Genomic DNA, 23663 nt, shown 5'->3' with positions numbered 1-23663 from the left:
TGTGTTCTTTCTCCCTCTCCCTCTCTGTCATATAAATAAATAAAATCTTGGAAACAACAACAACAACAACTCTACAGTTTCCAAAGTCCACTCTCCCTTTGTTCCTGCAGCCCTAAAAGTGTTAATGCTTCCTTGGTTCTGCCTGTCCCAAAGATTTTTGTCATTCTTTTCAGGTGAACCTCAACTCTGACTCCAACTTCCAACTAGCTCCTTAAACTCTGACCAGCTCATTAAGTTCCCCTTACTGTCCTCATTTGAGTGTACCATCTTATTTCCTGAAAATGATATAGATGGCTACAGAGCTGCTAGATGAAGACAGTCCTTCGACGACCTATCACTAAAGTGCCTAAGGTAGGAGGGTGACATGTTTTCTTTCCTGACTCTAAGATCATAAATATAGAAACATACAAGTCAGATAAAAATAATGGTAAAAAAAAAATCAACTATTCAATACAGAAATCTTTTGCACCGCTATACACTAATAATGAAGTAGTAGAAAGAGAAACTTAAAAATCTCCCATTTACGATTACACCAAAAAGAATAAAATATCTAGGAAGAAACTTAACCAAGGAGGTAAAAGACCTGAAAACTATACTATAAAACGCTGATGAGGGGCGCCTGGGTAGCGCAGTCGTTAGGCATCTGCCTTCGGCTCAGGGCGTGATCCCGGCGTTCCGGGATAGAGTCCCACATCGGGCTCCTCCGCTGGGAGCCTGCTTCTTCCTCTCCCACTCCCCCTGCTTGTGTTCCCTCTCTTGCTGGCTCTATCTGTCAAATAAATAAATAAAAAATCTTAAAAAAAAAAAAAAAACACTGATGAAAGAAATTGAAAATGACACAAATGGGGAGATAATCCGTGCTCAGGGATTGGAAGAATATTGTTAAAATGTCCATACTACCCAAAGGAATCTACAGATTGAATGCAATCCCTATCAAAATACCAACACCATTTCTCACAGAACTAAAACAATCCTAAAATTTGTATGGAACCATAAAAGACTCCAAGTAACCAAAACAATCTTGGGAAAGAACAATGAAGCTGGAGGCATCACAATCCCAGATTTCAAGCCAAACTCCAAAGCTGTAGTAATCAAAACAGTATGGTATTGGCACAAAAAACAGACACATGGATCAACAGAACAGAGTAGAGAGCCCAGAAATGAACCCACATTTATATGATCAATTAATCTATGACAAAGTAAGCAAGAATATACAATGGGGAAGCAACAGTCTCTTCAACAAATGATTCTGGGAAAAGTGGACAGCTACATGCTAAAGAATGAAACCAAACTGCTTTCTTATACCACACACAAACTCAAAATGGATTAAAAATGTAAATGTGAGAACTGAAACCATAAAAATCCTAGAAGAAACATAGGCAGTAATTTCTTCGACATTGGCTGCAGAAACATTTCTCTAGATATTTTTCCTAAGGCAAGGGAAACAAGAGCAAAATTAAACTACTGGGACCACACCAAAATAAAAAGCTTTTGCACAGTGAAGGAAACCAACAACAAAACAAAAAGGCAACCTACTGAATGGCGTGAGATAATTGCAAAGAATGTATCCAGTAAGTGGTTAATATCCAAAACATATAAAGAACTTACACAACTCAACAACAGAAAACCCCAAACAATCCAATTTAAAAATTGGCAGAGGACCTGAAAAGACATTTTTCCAAAGAAGACATAGAGATGGCCAAGAGACACACGAGCACATGTTCAACATCACCTAATCAGCAGGGAAATGCAACTCAAAACCACAATGCCATCACCTTACACCTGTCAGAATGGCTAGAATCAAAATGGCAAGAAATAAGTGTTGTCAAGGATGTGGAGAAAAAGACAACTTGTGTACAGTTGGTGGGAATGCATATTGGTGCAGCCACTGTGGAAAACAGTGTGGAAATTCTTCAAAAATTTAAGAATAGAATTACCATATGATCCACTAATACTACTATTGGATATTTACCCAAAGAAAATGAAAACACTAATTAGAAAAGATACATGCACCCCTATGTTTATTGCAGCACCATCTACAATAGCCAAGATATAGAAGCAGCCCAAGTGTCCATCAATAGATGAAAGGATTAAGGTGTTGTGTGTGTGTATGTGTGTGTGTGTATGGAATATTACTTAGCCATATAAAATAACGAGATCTTGCCATTTGCAATAACATGGATGGATACAGCAGGTACAATGCTAAGTGAAGTAAGTCAGAGAAAGATAAATACCATGTAAGTCACTCATATGTAGAATTTAAGAAATAAAAATGAAGAAAAAGAGATACAAACAAAACACAGACTCTTAAATATAGAGAACTGGCAGTTGCCAGAACGGAGGTGGCTGGGGGGATGGGTGAAATAGATAAAGGGGATTAAGAGTACACTTATCGTGATGGGCACTGAGCAATGTACAGGGTTGTTGACTCATTATATTGTACACCTGAGACTAATACAATACTGTATGTTAATTACACTTCAATTTAATATATATAAATATTTTTAAATAAAAGACATAAAGAAATCCTTCCTAAATGGTTGTATATAGCATTGTGCATAGATGGGGTGATTAAATACTGAAAATGTGTCAGTAAATTCGATTTGCTTCTAACAACAACAACAAAAAATACCAGAACTTGAGGGGTCAGCAAATGGCTAAGACAAATTTAAAAAACAAAAAACAAAAAAACTATTCAGATACTTTTTCTTTACTTTTTATTTCAACCAATAGTCTTGACATAAAAAGAAGGTTTCATATCCTAATAATTACCCAGTGGGATTCACCAGATATCTAGGAAATGAAGGAATCTTGAAAATCAACTAGGCAGTCCTCCCATTTTCGAGTTGTATAAATAAGTCCAAGCATGATTATGTCATTTATCTAAACTCATAAAATTAGATGACAAAAGTAGAAATAGAAACTAAATCTTCTAACTTCGATCCAGTGGAATTTTCATAAGCCATGCTATCTCTTGAAAACCACTTTTCAAGGAAGCATAGTTTTGAGCAGGTACCGCTACAAATCTAGCTTTTTCTCCTAAATCTATGTGTCCTTATATCTTTATACATGCTAGAAATGTATATGGAATACACTTCAGAGGTAACGTTTTGATGAATAAATGTCATATCCTAGCCAGCCTGGAAACAAGAATTCACCTGTAGGTATTGACCAAGTTCATGGCTACCGGAGGCCCAGCAAACAGCGTTTTTTGAAAATTACCAAAATAAGGACTGAATAATTCAGTTATTTCTAATAAGTCTCATTAATGCGTTAGTTACATTCCCGTGCATTAATTATCAAATAAATTCTTCCACACGACCATTAAGTTTCCATAGATCCCTAAATGTCCGTGTTTCTAACGACCAGACTCTTCCTGGTTTATACAATTCTCATCAGAGCTCCTCCAGACAGGCTCATACGTCATCCACAAATGCAGCCAAATACCACATACCATGTGTCAATATTTCTGCTTATATGTCCTAAATGTATTTTTAAACAATTTTTATTTGGAAGCTAACATGACAATCAGACAACATCTAGGAAATCTCTCCTTTCCTTTGGGCTTTATGCCTCTGTTTATAGATGGCCTTCCATAATTGAACATAGAGGGGAAAATGTACTTTTTATGGTAGTCATTTTTTTCTCTTTTCCCCCCATTTATTTAGCTGAGAACAGGAAATGAAAAAATTTGAGCCATGGAGTTGAACAAACTGTAAACTACATCTGTTTCTGGCAGCCAGCAACCTATCTACGGTCTTCACAGTGGTGGGGGACACACTCACTGCTTCTGTTTACTTTTTGCTTAGGCTAGGATTTCATATAGTATATTTCTCTAACATGACAGCAAAGTGCACAAAGACAACATAGAAAATAAAGCAGATGCCAACAGCAGGGTGAACCCAAACTAGTCAGATAATATTGCTATAATTTTTCAGCCTTTTTTTTTTTTTTTCATTACAGGACTAAGCTTGCTCGGAGTGAAATCTATGGATTTTCATATCCTATTGACCATCCCAAAGTGAGAAACCAGAACATTCCATGAACGCAGTGGGGCGGGGGGACAAGTCAGCTGCAGCTCTGACTGAACAGAGGGCATTGTTAGGAAGTAAAGGGAGGCAACTCTGAGGAAATACATGATGGGCCCCTAAAAACAGGTATGTGAATGAAAGTTAAAAGAAATCTGACAGTGTGGAATATTGTTTGGCTTACTGAAAGATCAAACATCCATACTGTGTACTCAATTACCAACTTTGGTATTATTCCAATAAGATAGAAGACAGAGAATAAGGGACACAGAAGTTTTACTGGGGGGGGCATCAAGACCTAAAAAGAAGGGCATCTTGAGGGGTAAGGATACAGAAAGGACGACAGCAGGGTGCAAAAGGGCTATTTCGCCAGTTTCCCAAGATGGACTGGATCTGGTTCTGAGCCCAGAGAAAAAGAAAAATGCACCTGCTCCGCTTACTCCTTCTAAACCAAACTGGCCAAAATTCAGGGGAGCACGGTTAAGTGCAACCTTTCAGCGTCAAGAACAAAGAAACTTCTGTGAACCAGCATTTGAACTTAACTAACATATTAAACACTGCTTCTATGGCAAGGGAATTCAAAATGGCTTACAAACGAACTTTTGGAGCAAAACCCTTCCCACGTAAGAAATTTCCTATAAAGAGGTAAAGGGAAAAAAAACAAAAAAGATTACCCCAGGAACCAATTTTGATGAAAACCTACAATCTGTAGAGAGAAACAAGTTAAAATTTAAAATTTCTCTGAGCCACCAAATCATACATTTTGGGTAAAATAATTTTAGTCCTGGACAGTGATGCATTAGCAAAGACTTTATGCCATGTAATAACTTAAACCCTATCATTCAATGAATACCATCCATGTGCGTGACTGCATTTGATTTTATGAAACCTGATCCTTTATCAGTAGGTAGTGCGCCAGAGAACAGAGGTTTGAAAAATAAATCGTTTAAGTGAGTTAATCATTTAAAGTGTGATTAGCTCTTGCAATGTTAAAGATAACCTCCTTATGAATCATAATGATAATCAAATCACTGACCACCTGAGTTTCCGATTTTATTTTATTTTTTATTTTTTTTATTTATTTATTTGACAGAGAGAGAGACAGCCAGAGAGAGAGGGAACACAAGCAGGGGGAGTGGGAGAGGAAGAAGCAGGCTCACAGCAGAGGAGCCCAATGTGGGACTCGATCCCATAACGTCGGGATCAAGCCCTGAGCCGAAGGCAGACGCTTAACGACTGAGCCATCCAGGCGCCCCCTGAGTTTCCGATTTTAAAGTATCTTTGGGACTGCCCTGAAATTACCTTCTTTTACTTAGTTGTCAATTTATTCAAGGGTTTATTATCTGCTTCCCCTGACAAGAGTGTAAATTCCATGAGGGGCAGGGCCTTCAAATCATTTACCACGATAACTCCAGTACCAGGAATAGTACAAGGCATGGAGGAGTTGTTGAGGGAATGAATGAATCATTTAATAAAATGATTCTCCTATATCCATCTTATTTAAGAAGTGTAAATGCTGAAGCTACTAAGGGGATACTTGAACCTGTGGTTAATCTGTTAGGATAATCTCAATTCTAATTACTTTCCACTATCTTTCAATTGTTAGTAAATCATTAACCGGTAAATTTAGTACCAATATGGTAACCATCTCCATCTTTACAAAAGCATTCAGGTTCAATAATGCTATTCTAAATATAATCATAGAAGGTAAATACTAAGGAAAGTAATCCCAAGCCATTAGGTTAACTACAGGCCAACACCATCCAACAGTAGAAACTTCTTGGCTTGAGAATCAAGAAACTAAAATTCTAGGCTAAACCTTTACTTACTACTTGTGGGAACTTCTGTAGGCCATCTGACCTCTCTGAGCTAAAGCCTCGTCTGTAAAACATCAAGACTGGTTCGATTGCCAAGACCTTTGCTAGCTTTAAAAGCCTATAAGGGCAATAAATTGAAACGATTAGCTAGAGGAAAACTGTACCGTGCATATATACATACTAACAACAGAGAACATACATAATTTTTACTGAGGGCCAGACACTCTTCCAAGCACCCAACATCGACTGACATGCAAAATATTCACAAACAAGCTTATGAGCTAGCTTTCGTCCTCTTCATTTTAAAGAAAGAGAAACTGAGGCCAAGACATGTTAGATCACTTTCTCAAGGTTCAAACAGATACAAATACACAGCTAAAGACATCTAGGGATCTGCCCTCTGCCTGCTATCGCCCTCCTGTCTACCTCTTCTGATGTCTCTGCACTCAAGCCCCTGACTTCTCTCTGGACCCCGAGGGCACAAACTTGTTGCTGTCTCAGACCCTCTCTTTGCTTGGAGGGCTTTTTCCATGGCTGGTTCCGTTTCTCATTTGGGTCTTATCGCAAAGCTCACTGGCCCACCCTGATCCCTCTAACCAAAGTCATCATGACACAAAACCACTTCTTTTCTTCCCCATATCTACAACCATCTAAAATCATCTCATTGCTTATTACTTCATTCATTATCTCCTCCTGCAAGTAGATAAGTTCTACAAGGTCAGGGATTTTGATTTGCCATCACTGTATCTCCAGGACCTAGAACAGTAGTGAGGACAAAGTAGTTACACTAATTAACTACAGGAAAAATGGATGAGGGAATGAATGATAAGCTAATAAAAATGACTTTCCTATATTTACCCTCGTTATTCAAAAGTATGAATGCTAAAGCTACTCCCAGGATACAGTGAATCTCTGCTATGCCATTTAAGTAAGATTTTCAGACAAAGGAGAATTGAGTTTACTGACAATATTTAGTACCCGCATTTCTCAGAACTTCTGCTTTACTGTCAACTCCTATCAAAATAATTATGTAAACATCTCATTTTTTTATTACGTGAGTGTGTTCATTTCAGAGAGGAGTTCAGATCTTTTACTAAATCGCCCAAGAAACTCAGTGACAGTATGAGTCATCGAAAACATTAAGCCCACAGAATCTAACACTTCAAGAAACCTTAAATTTTATATTAAAATTTCTGTGCTTAAAGAGCACAGCACAAGTGACGTGTGGAGACGGAAGCAACAGCAACCTGGTTTCACGTCCTCTCTGGGGAAGGTGGTAAAATATCATTTTATGAGTATAGAAAAAGGGGACAGTGGGGCAAACTTGAGCAGGGTCTGCTTTTGGGGGTGCTTTAAAGAACACAGGGAGAGTGCACCTCGGTGACTCAGTCGGTTAAGCATCTGCCTTTGGTTCAGGTTATGATCTCAGGGTCCTGGGATCGAGCCCCATGTCGGGTTTCCTGCTTAGCGTGGAGTCTGCTTCTCCCTCTGCCCCTCCCCCCGGTCATGCTTTCTCTCTCTTTCTCTATCATATAAATAAATAACATCTTTTTTAAAAAAAGAAAGAACACGGGGAGCCCTAGACTGGAAGGGCATGTCCTCAAATTCTCATGCTCACTTCCATCAATTATTTAAGGTAGCTTTAAAAATCCATATGAAATACTAAGAAAAGATAAAAACAAAGAGGATAAAAAAAAAATGGCATCAAGGGAAAATGACAACAGAAGAAATTCACTGAGGCCAGGACTAAAGTGACTACACAAGCTGCCTGCAGCGCTGGACCCCGGGACCCTTGCTAGATCACATATTGACCCTGCCTTTTCTGGCATCCAGTGCGAGGAGGGCCTTGGGGGACAGAGCCAGGAAGTCTGGGATTCAGATGTAGCCCAATCAGGTGCATTATCCATTGCATGGATGGACAATGTGGCCTGGGACAGGCATTGCTTTCAAATCTAAGAGAATGTCCTCCCGTGGGTCCTCATAAAGAGGACACCAGGCAATGAAAGAAATCCAACAGCATCCTTACACTAAATGTAGCACGTATTTTGGAAGACTGTTTAATATAAAATTGCTCACTGTAGGCGGGGAAATTGTACTAAGGAAGCAGTTCAAACAATGATTTGAGGGGCCAAGAGCAGTAAGCGGTCAATTAATGCAGTTTCGGCTGGACCAGACATGCTTCCGGTGGGGGGTGTGTCTGTGTGTGAGGGTGGGTGTGCGGGCACTCACTTGTTTATAAATCTCTTTTGTTCAAGTGAGCTTTCCACGGAGCTGGAGCAGCAGGGACTGTAAGGGAGAGGTCCCTAAGAGTTACCTGCAATGTAGCTATCCTGCGGTGTGACTCAGTTTGAAACAACAGGTCGGAATTGGGATGGACTATTATTCTTGTAGGAAAGTTGAGGTGTCCCCCCAACAGGCCAGACAGTGAATAGAGATCCTTTCAGTCCCTAAGGGAAAAGGCAAGAAGCTGTTCAGGATGTAATTTTGGAAATACAGATGAAGGGACCAACACTCCCCAAAGTTCACCAGCAGGAAGTATATGGTCAAAACAAACGAACCTGAAAATTAAATACGCAGGCAAACCAATTATGCATGTCTCTGGGCATTTTTTTTTCTTTTATGTCTCAAGAAAGCACCTCTGAAATGGTTCATCTTGGATAGCAGGTCATTCTCTGTACAGTACAGGAGAATTGGTTGTAAAATATATACCTAGAGAACTAAATAAGTTCCATACTGCAGATGCTCAAAAATCGTAAGGGGCGCCTGGCTGGTTCACTTGGTAAGACGTACAACTCTTGATCTCGGGGTTCTGAATTTGAGCTCCATGTTGGGTGTAGAGATTACTTAAAATTAAATCTTTAAAAAAAATATAAGCCAGGTGTAGGATATGGGATAGTTTTCCAAAAAATGATGACTTTTGTTTTAGAGTGAATACACCTGAGTCCCTCTGCTTGGGAAGAAACAATGTGGCCAGGGGTGCCCGGGTGGCTCAGTCAGTTAAGCATCTGCCTTTGGCTCAGGTCATGAGCCCTGCCCTCGGGCTCCCCATTCAGCGGGGAGTCTGCTTCTCCCTCTGTCCCTCCCCGCTCATGCTCACCCACTCTCTCTCTCTCAAATAAATAAATAAAATCTTAAGGGAAAAAAAAGAAGAAATGATGTGGCTCATGTTAGTTATACCATGTGCTTCCAAAGAAAATAAGTGTATTTCTCTATTCTCTGCTTTCTTGTAATACCCTATGAAAACATAATATGTAGTTTAATATTTAATATTGATGTTTAATTTCTGTACTCATATATCAATTCACATGTAATATATTAACATAAATATATTATAGTAATTCTTAAGTATTTAATATATAATTTTTTTTTTTTTTCAAAACAGACCCCCTAAACTCTACTGAAGGAATCTCACAGAGGACACGGTTCTCTACATTATTCTGTTAATGAGGAACCTTGCAAAAAATTCCTTTCTGGGATTAGTACACAAAATAATTGTACCTCTTGAACAACTGGTCTATTTTTAAACACATAAACTCAGTGAACTATGGAATTGCCCAGGTTACAATTTTTCAGTTAACTGTTAAAAAGTTTAGTGCTGACTTTTTGGTCTATTTGTAGCAAGAGTGTAGGTTTTTATAATATGCATTTAATATTTTTGTCATTGTTTATCTTTTAAAGTTTAAATTGTTTTTAATTTAGCTTACTTTGAGTGATGCTTTGCTGTATTTTCTTGGTGTGGTTTAAGTCTGCTTTAAATCTACAATAGTGGAATAGACTCGTTAGCCTGTTTTCTCTTTATATACAATATGGGATTAAGTAGTCTGCTTTATTAAAAAAAAAAAAAAAAAAAAAACAAGGGGCGCCTGGCTGGCTCAGCCAGAGGCACATGCAACTCTTGATCTCGGGGTCATGAGTTCAAGCCCCATATTGGGTATAGAGATTACTTAAAAAAAAAGTTTTTTAAGAAACCAAAAAAAACAAGAAACCCCACAAAATCCGGTATACTTTTTAAATCAAATAACTAATCATCTAATCAGTGGAGGATCTGGAGGACAAGAAAATAAATATATTGTGGACTTACATTTTTATTACTTTGAAACAGAATTGAAGACAGCATAACTCCCAAATACCCATAAATTTTAAAAATAAAATTAAATTGATTTCCCCTAATGTGTTGGCTTTTTTCGTATGTGTTGGGGGCGGGATTGTTTATTGTTGTTTTACCTAAAACTATCACAGAAAGTCTAATTGTGAAATAAAACTGGATTCAAAATTTTAGTACACACAGAACATAAATAAGCATTCTAATCATCTGTTATAGAATTTGAATCCTTTGTGAAAGTACTTACTCTTAATATCTTACTTTTTGCCTTATGTCATACAGAAATCATTTTCTCCAACCGCTATATCCCAAAATTACACTCAATAGATTTATCATAATATTACTATGTATTTTGGCAGTCAATAGAACAGAATGAATTTAACAGGGATATGAATATGGTGATATTTTTTAAGTCGTCCAATATTTGGTAACTCAGTTCTCTAATTTACTCACACTTGGAATATAAGTATTGAAATAAACTTAATAAGAACAGGTCAAATAAAAATATTCAAATAACTTCCTTAAACTTCCATCTCAAAATTTCTAGTACAGCAATTTTTTCAAAGTGTTTACTATAATATCAATTTTCTATTTTACTGCTTTTATAGCATATAGTTGATAACATTAATGATTTTGTCTACATAGTACCTTCAATATCACTTTAAGATATTTCTGACTTCCATCCAGTTTTTCTTTACTATCAAATACAGTTTCCATACATGTTGAAGGCCATATGTAGATATGTCCAGTTCAGAAAATGACTTAAGAAAGAAGAAAATCTTTTTTGTGGAACTGTCCTTCAAATTCAAAAAGCAAAAGAGGGGTGTCTGGGTGGCACAGTCAGTTAAGCATCTAACTCTTGATTTCAACTGAGGTCATGATCTCAGGGTCGTGAGATCAAGCCCCACATTGGGCTCCACGTTCAGTGCGAGTCTGCTTGAGATTCTCTCTCTCTCTCTCTCTCTATCTCCCTCTGCCCTGTCCCCATTCTCCTCCCCTCCCCAAAATAAGTAAAGTCTTAAAAAAAAAAAAAAAAAGCAAAGCAAACAGCCAATGGCCTATAAGGCTAAAAGACAGAGTGGAGGGCACACGTGGATTCGACAGTTTTCTTTAAGGAACGCTATGTTAGGGGCACCTGGGTGGCTCTGTTGGTTAAGTGTCTGCCTTCGGCTCAGGTCATGATCCCAGGGTCCTGGGACTGAGCCCCGCATGAGACTCCCTGCTCAGTGGGAGGCCTGCTTCTCCCTCTCTCTCCCCCTGCTAGTGCACTTGCCCTCTCTCTCTCTCTAACAAATAAATAAAATCTTTTTTTAAAAAATGAACACTATGTTTTTTGAACCTATTGAATAATGCAGAGTCTGGACATATTCCTGGACAATCATTACCGAAACAACGTGGAAAAGATGGAAACAGATAGAGGAGCAAAAGGAAGCAAATGTGAACAAAATGAAATTGAGGGAGAAGATTAACCTGTTAAAGCAAATATGCTATAACTTCTGAGAAGCAACTGCGGAGCTTTTGTACTTGATGCCTTCCAGTGGTGAAGAGGTGGCAGGCACACAAGTATTTTCTTCATTAGTAAAACCAAGCTTTAGGCAGCCAATGAGAGTATTCTTTTGCACTTTTTATGGTGATAAGAATAGTCAGGGTAGGGGTTTAAGACAATGAGACTAATTCCACAATCACATGTAAAAACCAGCCTCATTATCTTACAGTCACATTTTGCTCAGGACACAAAAACCCAACATGGGACCTAGTTTCTGACTCTCACACGAAAGTTTTTTTTTCTGGTTGTTTGTTTCTTTGTTCTAAATCCCTGGGGCACCTGCTGGCTCAGTCAGTAGAGTATGTGAGTCTTGATCTCAGGGTTGTGAGTTCAAGCTCCACATTGGGTGTAGAGATTACTTAAAAATAAAATCTTTAAAAATAATTAAATAAATAAATCCTACCGTCGTACAAGAACAATATGGTAAAAAAAAGAAAATCAAGACTTTATTGGGCAATCCTGTATAACTGGAACATATAGACTGTATTTGGTCTTTGTGGTTCCAATAATCAGGAAAATGAACCTATGCAAATACATTCATCAGGCTTCAGAAAGTGAACTTCGCAACTGACATATAAAGAGGCACCTTGAGTGTGACCTGAGATCTGGGCACTCTCAGTGTACAGCTTAAAAGCACTTTATAAATGAAACATATTATTATATTTTACTGTAATCAATACCAGCCAAATCAGTAAGGTGAGGAAATAAAGGACTTGCTCCAATGTCACTAATATAACTTTTGGTATAAATAGTAAATGAATTTTTCCATCACCTGAAAAACTATGTACCTTTGCCCAGTACCTGAACTAATTACTTCAAAATAGTTGGATATAGTACATATTTTATTGACCTTTAGTAAAAAGCTATGCAATAATCTCAGAACCAACCTCATATTAAGAATGAAAAATAAAAACATATATTGAAAAGAATCTTCTTTCAAATGAGAGCAAAAATGAAAAACTCCAGCTTTAGTTTGGTTTCTACCAACCAAGTCTCCATTGTTTCAATTGTTTCTGTAGTTCCAAATCTACAACTAGATAGTTTTCTAAACTCACAAAAACATCCTTAATCTTGTTAGTTCTCTCTCATTTCCCTGGACTCCAGGAGATTCAAGAAAACAAGTCTAGAGATGGAAAAGATGTTCATCGTCTTAGCCTAGTCCACAGAGAAAGGTTGAGGCCCAGAAGATCGATAACCCCCAAAGGAGGAGGAAAAGAGCAGATATTCTAGAAATAGGAATCACAGAACATGCACATTTAGGAAAGTGGGAAAAAACAATAGTGAGACAAGGAGCAGTCCAGAGGAGAGAAGACAACTCAGAATCAAAGCCACAAGAACCAACTCTTTTGAGAGGCAGGGAATGGTCAAAAATGTTGAAATCTACAGAGAGGCCATGGAGAATGGACACTGAGCAAAGGCCACTGTACATGGTTGAAACAATATATTAATAATATTCTAGAACAGTCTCAGTGAAAACATACAGAATGAATTTAGATCATAATGATGTAAAGTAGACACGTAGACATAAGATGTTGACTATTCATCCTAGAGTCATGGTAGTTAAGCAAGCACAGTAGTCCCCTTTCCCCCATGTGTTCCAAGACCCCCAGTGGGTGCCTGAAACCGTAGGGAGTACGGAACCCTACAGACACTGTCTTTCCTCTACATAAATACCTATGATAAAGTTTCATTTATAAATTAAGTCAAGCAACAGTGATAACGAATAAAATAGAACAACGATAACAGTGTGCTGTAATAAAAGTGACGTGAATGTGAGCTCTCTCTCTCTCAAAATATCATATTGTCCTGTCCTTACCCTCCTTGGGATGATGTGAGATGATAAAATGCCTACGTGAGGAGATGAAGTGAGGTGAATGACGTAGGCACTGTGACCCAGTGTCAGGCTGCTATTGACCTTCTGACAGTAAGTCAGGAGGAGGTTCATCTACTTCCAGATCATGGCTGCTTCCAGATCATGGCTGCTACCAGATCATGGCTGCTTCCAGATCATGGCTGCTTCCAGATCATGGCTGCTTCCAGATCAGGGTTGCTTCCAGATCAGGGCTGCTTCCAGATCATGGCTGCTTCCAGATCATGGTTGACCACCAGTAATTGAAATTGCAGAAAACAAAACCACAGGTAGTGGTGGACTAGTGTAAAATGCTGGGGCAGAAGCTACACTCAGATAAAAACAGACCATTGTGAGACATGGTTCACACCCCTCCTCAGTCTGGGGCGCACTTATCTTTGCCCTAGATTTATCAGCTATTTATTTATTCCCTGACTTTTCATTTCATGACGATTCTAAATATAACAATCTGTGTTATTTAAAAATATGCACTGGGACTCATTCACCTAGATATAGTATGAAGTACCGAAGAGCGACACGTTTTGAAAGAGCCCTTGAGCTCCTTTTTTTTTTAAAGGCAATTCAATGACTGTGACTCTCGAGTAGCAACTACACGGCACAGGTACAAGCTAGTTCAATATTCTTCACAATTATATGAGGCTCTATGAACTACTGTGCTTCGCACTCTGTTTTTAAAATTTAACTCAAGAGTTACCTATCATTCTACTGGATTACCATAATAAATTCAAAATGAAATTGCAAACAAATACACTACAAATAAAGTCCAAAGGATATTAAAATTCTGTTTAAAAGGCACTGTGCAACACCATAAATTACATGCCTTTCTCCTGCACTCAGAAATAAAATTAATGAGGGGCGCCTGGGTGGTTCAGTCAGTTAAGCGTCTGCCTTCAGCTCAGGTCATGGTCCCAGGGTCCTGGGATTGAGGCCCACATAGGGCTCTCTGCTCAGCGGGGAGTCTGCTCCTCCCTCTCCCTCTGCCTTCCCTTGCCCCCGTCTCTGTTTTTCTCTCTCTCAAATAAATAAATAAAATCTTTTAAAAAAAGAAAGAAAATTAATGAGAAATAGTCCCAATATATGTCTACCAACCCCTCCTGTGTGCCTATTGTGTAAAGCCACAGCTTATTTCTCCTTGTAGGCATTTTAACTAATCAAGAGCCTAGAATCTGGGTGAGTGGCCACTCAGTGAGTTCTAAAAAATTGCTATAATAAGTGTACATCGATATATCCTACCGTAAGACAAATATAGTTTATTCTATATTTTATTGTTGTGGGGGGCTGGGGAGAGGAGAGTGACATGGTGGCTAGGTAGAAGGAGGCACTGAGAAAGGTAAACTATCAGTTGTTGCCGGGAAAGGTAAATTATAGTTGCCTATGACATTTGTCGCTAATTATAACAATCATCGTCCTAGACAACAGGAGGATAATGATACTCAATCAAGAGCAAGTACTCACAATTTCCTCCCCGGGCTCCACAGCCCCATCAGTTTCAGCTCCTCTGTCCTCCTCCAAATGGGAACAGGATCATTCTTTCTTGAATTCGTTTGAAACCATCCTTTAACCCTTTTTTTCTAGCCCATGATCAAGGAGCTTGTTGTCTTGGCATTGAGCAATCTGACTGAAAAAACTGACAAAGGAAGAGAGAAAAAAAGGAATCTATTCAAAGTAGGAAGATACACATGAAGAACAAAAGCAAAATACAGACATCCAAAACAACACCTTGCCATAAATGAAATAGGATGAAAGCACGCTTATGAGTTGACTTATGCTGTGTTGAATAATTCTGAAGACATAATATACAAGAAAATTTCTAACCTTTGTCTTGAGCCTAAAATGTGTCTGAAGCTACCCATTTCAATGCTAACCCTTAAATGAAAAAACACACCTGAAAACATAATTATTGAAGACTAGACAAATACTACTCTAAATAACACTGTCCCCAATTTTCTACTACAATGACATGTACTTTTATATGTGTGTGAAATACATACTAGAAATATGTACTCAATTCTCACATACTTTCTATATTAAGGGCAATTTTTGAAGTATATAAGCAAATATAAATTAACCAGATACTTTTATAGAGCTTGAAATACCATATTGGATAATACCCTATATGTATAAACCAGGGAAAAGCTGTGTGCTCTGATTTTGGGTTGATAAAATATAGTTATCACAGACCTCAACCACATCAAGAAATATACGGTAAATGCTGACCAGAGGTTCTCATTGTGCTGTGAGGATAGATCAAGGTGAAGTAAGTTTAAATTGCAGTAGGTGCAATTTTGAGCAAACAAGAAGCAATCTTTGATATGTCAGAAAAATCTACAAAGGGTGGTAATGGATTTAGCTTGATCTGTGAATGAAAGAAACAGCCACTCATTACTGTCACTGCTGTCATATTCAACACGGCCAACCCTGGTGCCATCATCTTCGTCAGTATTTATATTCAAAATCCCTACACAGTCCTTAATACCATAAACAACTATCATACACTGGGTAATTCACTAGCTAGGACATGTTCAAGTAAAACAACGTTTGAGGTAGGGACAGATCCGATTCGTGTGGGACTCGAAACTTATACATTCTAGGGGTCCCACTTTAAGAGAAAAACACAAAACCGTGGATTAGGCATAAACATAAATATTTGGAATGAAAAAAATCAACTGCAACAGATTTCAAAATGTAAAAGCTGACAAATACCGCAAACATTATAAACGCAAGGAAAACAAACATTTTTATGAATAACTTGTCGGACCACCACTGCAATAAGTTTTGTCTACATTTTTTGGCCTCAACTTCTTTGATTCCCTCTTTCGTAAAGACACTAGACAGCTAATTTAGTCTCTACTTGAACATGGTTAACATTTTATTTTCTTTTTATTAATAGTTTAGAAATGACTCTCTTTGCTTTTTGATGCACTATCGGTAATTTACTTTTTTATTTTTGCATTATCAGTAATTTAAAGTTTTGTTGATAACTTGGGAAAACTACTGTTAGGTCTCTGTACACATGAGTGTAGAATTTAGAACAAGTTTATGCAGACAAGGTCCTGGGTCTGTAGAATTATATACTGTGAACTGTATTTTTCCTACAAAAGCCACACAGGTCCATGCTCAATGCCACAGCATTTGTTCCCATGGCTTTGATACTTCCCATTGAGAAACAGGTGACAACAGTAGGCAGCAGAAGTAATCCCAGAAGTCGTTCCTAAAGCAAGATGACCAGCACTGATTTAATAATATTTGAAAGCAACTATGAATTACATAAATGGATACCAATGAACCCAAACTAAACATATCCCTGGCTAAACTTCTCTTTATGTGATCCTTAAAAATATCATTTGACATTAGGAAATGTTTGGGGCTAATAAATATATTTATTATCTTGATTGTATATTATGAGCATATATATGTATGCATATGTCAAAATGTATTAAATTACACACTTGAAATATGTGCACTTCATTGTATGCTGGTTACAAATTTATTTTTATAAGCAATATATCAGTCCAAATCTAATCAGGGTACAGAAAACACACAGTCACTTGAACAGAGTTTTGATATAAAGAATATTCTCTTTGTAGCCCTGCAGGGTTCCTGTATTCTATATGAATGCATGGCATGGTATGACTAATTTAAGAGTCTTTCATAAATAAAGTTGGCATAACTCTGAAGAAAGAATAATTAACTATAATGAAGGGCAACAATAAAGATGTAAGGAAAATTCAAAAAGAAAAATCTAAGTTTCTGGGAGAATATTCAAGGAGGAACAAATTTGAAGTTGTGCCCTCCTCAAGGCTGAATGAAGACCTTACTGGAAAAGTCGGTCTTACCACCCACCCCAAACCAGAGATGGTCCATGGGTGTTAAGCAGTAGGAATGAATGAATGAATGAATGAATGACCAACCACCCTCTCCCAATTGCAGGTGAAACAACACTGGTGAATGAGAACACAAAAGGAGTCAAGGATGGAAAGGGGAACCCTATTACACTGTTGGTGGGAACACAAGCTGTTACAGCCACTCTGGAAAACAGTATGGTAGTTCCTCAAGATGTTAAAAATAGAGCTACCCTATGACACAGCAATAGCACTACTAGGTATTTACCCCCAAATACAGATACATTGAAAAGAAGGGGCACCTGCACCCCAATGTTCATAGCAGCAATGTTCACAATGCCAAACTGTGGAAGGAGCTGAGATGCCCTTCAACAGATGAATGGATAAAGAAGATGTGGTTCATACATACAATGGAATATTTACTCAGCCATCAGACATTTGCATAGACATGGATGGAACTGGAGGGGATTATGCTAAGTGAAGTAAGTCAAGAAGAGAAAGACAATTATCATATGGTTTCACTCATATGTGGAACATAAGGAAGAGTGTGGAGGACCACAGAGGAAGGGAGGGAAAACTGAATGGAAAGAAATCAGAGAGGGAGACAAACCATGAGAGACTCTGGACTTTGGGAACCAAACTGAGGGTTATAGAAGGGGGTGGGGGTGAGGGTATGGGGTAACCGGGTGATGAGAATTAAGGACGGCATGCGTTATAACGAGCACTGGGTGTTATATGCAACTAATGAATTGTTGAACACTACGTCAAGAACTAATGATGTATTCTATGTTGGCTAACTAAAGATAATTTTAATAAGTAAGTAAATAAATAAATAAACAAACAAACAAACAAACAAATAAATAAATAAAGGAGTCAAGGATGGACCTCCAGTGGCGCAATTGGTTGGTGCACAGCACTGATACAAAAGGAGTCAAGGTGTAGGGGGTACCCTAACTGAGGCTGTGGTGTGTAGCAAGCAGTATGCAGTGTCTTGTCAGGAGGACTGTAGAGAATGACCCTACTGGATACAAATGGGAAGAGGCTGGTGGGATACTGTGCAGAGGAGGTTGGAGTGTTGGAACCCTGTTGACCAAAAGGCCTGAGTGACACATGAACTTGGGGTCTATGTCAGCAGGACTACCGTGAGGGCAGCGGCCAGGGCAGTGAGCTTTCTGAGGAACTGAGTCCTCCGTGTGTGTTGCTGGGGCCATGAGATGCTGACAGCCGTGTCGCAGGGGCAAAGGGACGACGCAGCAGCAGGCTGGAACTGTTGAGTCTGCAACTGTGAAAGAGCTGAAATGTTAGCAGCTCTATAAGCTAACAAGTTAGCCCGCCACAGATGTCTCCATGTGTGGGGGTGTGTGTGTGTGTACCAAAATATGTGGCTGGCGTGCATGTGAGCATGTGAAATCTCTTGTTTGGGGAATAGACCTTATATCCAGAGCAGTGGGTGTCCCCTCCTCATGATTCAATGCTTCCATACGGGGACTCGGTGGAGCATCACATGCTCTATTTCCACATGTGGAAATTGTTCCAAATGAAAATGCAGGACGATGCAGGGCAGCACATGCAGCCTGTGTGTAAAAATGAGCTTTGCACCACAGGACAGGAACTCTGAAATTATGAAACTCAGAGTGTATACGGGGCTGCTGGCACACCAGCCAGCCTCCCCTTTAGAGAGACCTTTGATCCAGAATATAAACAAACCTCTCCGGAGATCCCCAACTCTCCCCTCTATATAACCACCTGGAATATAAACAAATGTAAACAAAATGGCTCTGGGGAGATAAATCGCTATCTCTCCCCGGATATCTCTATCTTTATAGTTCTATTCAATCATCCTTTAACTCAGGGGCCAGAGTTCTTTGCTCAAAAGCCCTCACTGCAAAAATGTGAAAATATACACAGAGCACTGACTCCCCCACAGGAACCAGCAAGAAAATTCACTCCTCTATAGTGTCCTCCAGTGCCTTCTTTTGACAAAGCTTATTATCACGCTTGCTGCAAAGGAGAAATGTTTAAAGCTCTATTCTCACAGAGCAGGAAAAGAAGAGTCAATTTTGAGCTGAGAGGTAATAAATTGATAACTGGAATATCTAATAAAAATATTATAAACTTTATGCTTATGCATCTGAGAACTAGATGAAATGGACAAATTCCTTAAAAGACACAATATACTAAAGGTCACACAAGAGGAAACAGTCTGTAGAGCACTGTATCTATCAAGTAATTTAAAATCTTCCCACAAAGGAAATTCGATATTTGCATGGCTTTATTGGTCAGTTCTTTCAAACACTGAAGGGAGAATTAAATACTTCCCAACTCATTCTGTGATAATAGCATTATACGGAATCCAAAATCAAACACATTACAGGAAAATCTAACTATAGACCAGTATCCCTCATGAACACAGAGGCAACAAGTTTTAACGTTTTAGTAAATCAAATCCAACCATGTGTGTATATATTTATATATTGGCATATAAATATATTTTAAAGATAATGCATCATAACTAAGTGGAGTTTATCCCAGAACACCAGTCTAGTTTTGCATGAAAAATCAATGTCATTCACCATATTAACAGATAAAGACACACACATACAATTTCAATTAATGCAGAAAAAGTCATTTAGCAAAACCCAAATCCATTCCTGGTTTAAAAAACAAAAAACAAACAAAAAAACAAACCCACAACTTTCAGGAATGTAACACCAGAAGGAAACTTCTTTAACATGATAATAGACAACTGCAAAAAATGTACAGTTAACATCATATTTAATGTTAAATACTGAGTGCTCCTCCCCTAAAATCTGAATAAAGAAATGGCATCTGCTTTTACCACATCAACTCATCATTTTATTGGAGATGTAAACCAGTGTAATAAGATAAGAAAAAAGAAATAAAAGTCATCCAGATTGAAAAGGAAGAAGTTAAACTGCCATTAATCCCAAATGACAGGATCATCTATGCAGAAAATCCTGTGAAATCTACCCCCAAAAATCTAGAACTAAAAATTGGGTTTAACAAGGTCATGTGACCCAAGATCAATATAAGAACAAATCTATTGTAATTTTATAGACCAGTAATATATATTCAAAGTTGAATTGAAAGAAGCAGTACCATTTAGACAAGTGTCAAAAACAGGAAATATTTAAATATAAATATGACAGATATGCAAGACCTCTACACTGAGAAATACAGGAACTTTGCAGAAAGAAAGTAAAAAACACTTAAATAAATGGAGAGATGCAATGAGTTCACAGATCAGAAAACTCAATATCATCATGTTATCAAATCTCCTCAAATTGATTTAGAGATTCAGTGCACTCCCAATAAAAGTCTCAGCAGGCTTTCTTTAGGAATTGATAAACGACTCTAAAATTTGTATGGAAATTCAGAAGATCTAAAGTATTCAAAACTACTTTGGAAAAAATAAAAGAACAAATTCGGAGGATTTATACTATCTAACTTCAAGACTTATAAAACTAGAGGAATCAAGGCAATGTGGAATTAGCATACAGAGGGATAATCATATCAATGAAATGGAGTAGTTTATTTCAGAAAGACACCTACACACATGTGGTCAAATGCTTTTTAACACATTTTTAAAGGGAAGAAAGAAAAATATTTTAACAAATAGTGCTGGAATACTCAGATATTCACATTGCAAAGAATAAAAAAATAACTGAGCCATTCCTAGAACCACAACCAAGTTTGCAGAGGAATGACAATGGGAAACAACACAACATTTTGGGGTGGGGTTATGGTTATTAATTTGGTTTGTTGAGGGATTATGTGCAAATCATATACTTAAAATATGTGTGATTTGTTGAATTTTAATTACACTTCAATAAAGCTGCTTTAAAAGCTAATACATTTATCTGTGCTTAACAACTAAATGTCTTTTTAATACATGCATTCACATATGAGGGCATGTCAGATCTATTTAACAGATACTTGTATTCATAAAACAGAACTGCTATTATCACCATTCATTGTTTCTCATCACAAGTTTATACTAACACTTTATAAAAGATGAAATATTTCCACATGTGCAAATAGCATTCCAAGTGAAAAACCACTGTTTGGTGGAAATCAAGAAGAGATTTTGTGTGCTTGGGCCTACATTCCATATTGCTTGGCTTCATTTAGTTGGAGAGAATAACAGAGCTGACTGGCCACCAAAGAAATCCTATCATCACCACAGATGCCTTCAGAGTTGTTCTCACGGAGGATCAGCTAGGACCTTGACCCCAGTTTCAGAAACGTAAACTTCCATAATTTGATCTGTACTACAAGAGCATACAAAACAGTAGAATAAATCCGACTCTCAACAGTAAGGGATTTTATTTTATTTTTTAAAGATTTTATTTATTTATTTGAGAGAGAGCAAGTGAGAGAGAGAGAGAGAATGAGCAGGGGGAGGGGGAGGGAGAAGCAGACTCCCAGCTGAACAGGGAGCCCGATGCGGGGCTCGATCCCAAGACCCTAGGATCATGACCTGAGCTGAAGGCAGATGCTTAACCAACTGAGCTACCGAGGTGCCCCAACTGTGAGGGATTTTAGATAGCATCTAATCAAACCCTTTATACTCTAAGTGAAGAAACTGAGGTCAAGAGAGATGAAATGACCTGTCCAAGTCTTGGTAATGACAGAGTCAAATCTAGGATCCCAGGATTCTTGTGACCATGTCCTGTACCTTTTTCTTACCACCCCACCACCTTTGAGAATTTTTCCCCAAAAAGTACCCATTAATCATATCCATATAGAAAAGCACCTTTTTACATTTTGCTTTATTTAAGTACATTTTTGTTTAATCACAATGAAAAACATCCCTGCAATCTTTCCTATTGTCAAACCCATCTGCAGACTCCAGATTTGACCTTTTAGAAAATTAGCTATTTAATTTATACACACTCGGGACAATGTCCCCTGATTTGGTTCCTATCTCCTTCTAACTCATTTTTCATTATCCATGGCGAAGACAATAGTCTCTGTCCTTCATCTAGAATAACTGCTTTGAAGCCCTCTTTTAAAACACAAGCACCAAGTTAAGAGTAGTTTCTGTAACAATAGACTCCTTAAATATACGAAAAATATGGAAAATCCCAGGGACCTCTTAATCATATTAGTACATCCAGGTAGAATTAAGTTAATTTTATATTTAAATATTCCCTTTTCTTCTTTCTGATTTCAAAAGTATTTTATGTTCACTAAACAAACTGTAAATAGAGAAAAGCTTTACAAAGATAAAAATTACCCATAACCTGATCAATTAGCTATAGCCATTTTTAATATTTGGCATTTACTCATTGTATAAGTAGATAGATACACATATAACCGAAGGTATTTAACTAAAAAGTTATAGATATAAGTCCTATCACATATAAGTATTGTATCTTTTTTCAATTAACATATAATCCTTTTCCCACCACTAAAATTATTTGTAATATCGTTAAGAAATGCACATTGTTCAACCATACTGCTATATTTATTATTTCGTCTTTCTCTCATAGCTGGACATGGATGTACTTTTTCAGCTTTCAGGTGAGGCCCATTATGTGCACCTCAATCTTTATTAGCATTTCTGACTTTTTTTTCCATAGGATATATTTCTGGACAACATTTTTTAAAGGTTCAAAATTTACCAATAATACATGATCATATAAGCTAATTCAAGCCTACACAAAGTTCTTCTTTAAAAGGAATGTGTGCCAAGTGCACTTGGAGAGTAAGAATGGAATGCATATAAAATGTCTTTTCCATGCATAAGAAGCTAGCAGGAATAGCAGCTAATTTTAAACATTTTGCTTTATTTCCCTTTACAGTAATAGTGGAATAATATTTGCACACAAATTCCCAGCATCTGGACATTATGGTGGATTTGAAACTGAAAAACTGTCATTGCCTTAAAGACTAGTTCCTAGAAGATCTATTTAAGATAAATTTTTAATAAAGGCATAAGCACATGGTGTCACCATGGTGATAAAAGGAAGCTGGGAATACCGTCGGATGGAATATAGGTTGAATAAAAAATAGGTTGGTGATACAGTAGAGGTTCAGCCGAAGAAAGGATCAGAAGCAAAAGCAGAGGGTTTCTCTAATGAAGGAGAAAAAAAATCAAGAATCACAGAGGTATTAGTTTCCAATTAAATCATGTCAATGCCACATTGAGTTGTCTCTCACAGTTTGTGTCTACTTATTAAACCTCGGGCTAGCTAGGCAGTCCATAGTTCATCTTCCTAGCCATCAGTGGGCAAATCTCAAAAAAAGAGACAAAACGATCTTTCCCAAAGATGCTTCTAACAGTGTATAGTGTGGCTTTGTTGTTGCTGAACGCTGATTCTATCAGGGCCCAGGGATGGAAATGGGTGAGCCTGCTTCTTCTCCTCAAGCTGTTGGCTACACTCAGACATTCTCAAGGTATAATGAGACCCCTGCCTAAGAAGATAGAACAA

Source organism: Ursus arctos, unplaced genomic scaffold, assembly GCF_023065955.2.
Source record: "Ursus arctos isolate Adak ecotype North America unplaced genomic scaffold, UrsArc2.0 scaffold_31, whole genome shotgun sequence".
NCBI classification, from domain to species: Eukaryota; Metazoa; Chordata; class Mammalia; order Carnivora; family Ursidae; genus Ursus; species Ursus arctos.
The sequence above is the reverse complement of the archived record's forward strand: the minus strand, read 5'-3'. Positions refer to the sequence as shown.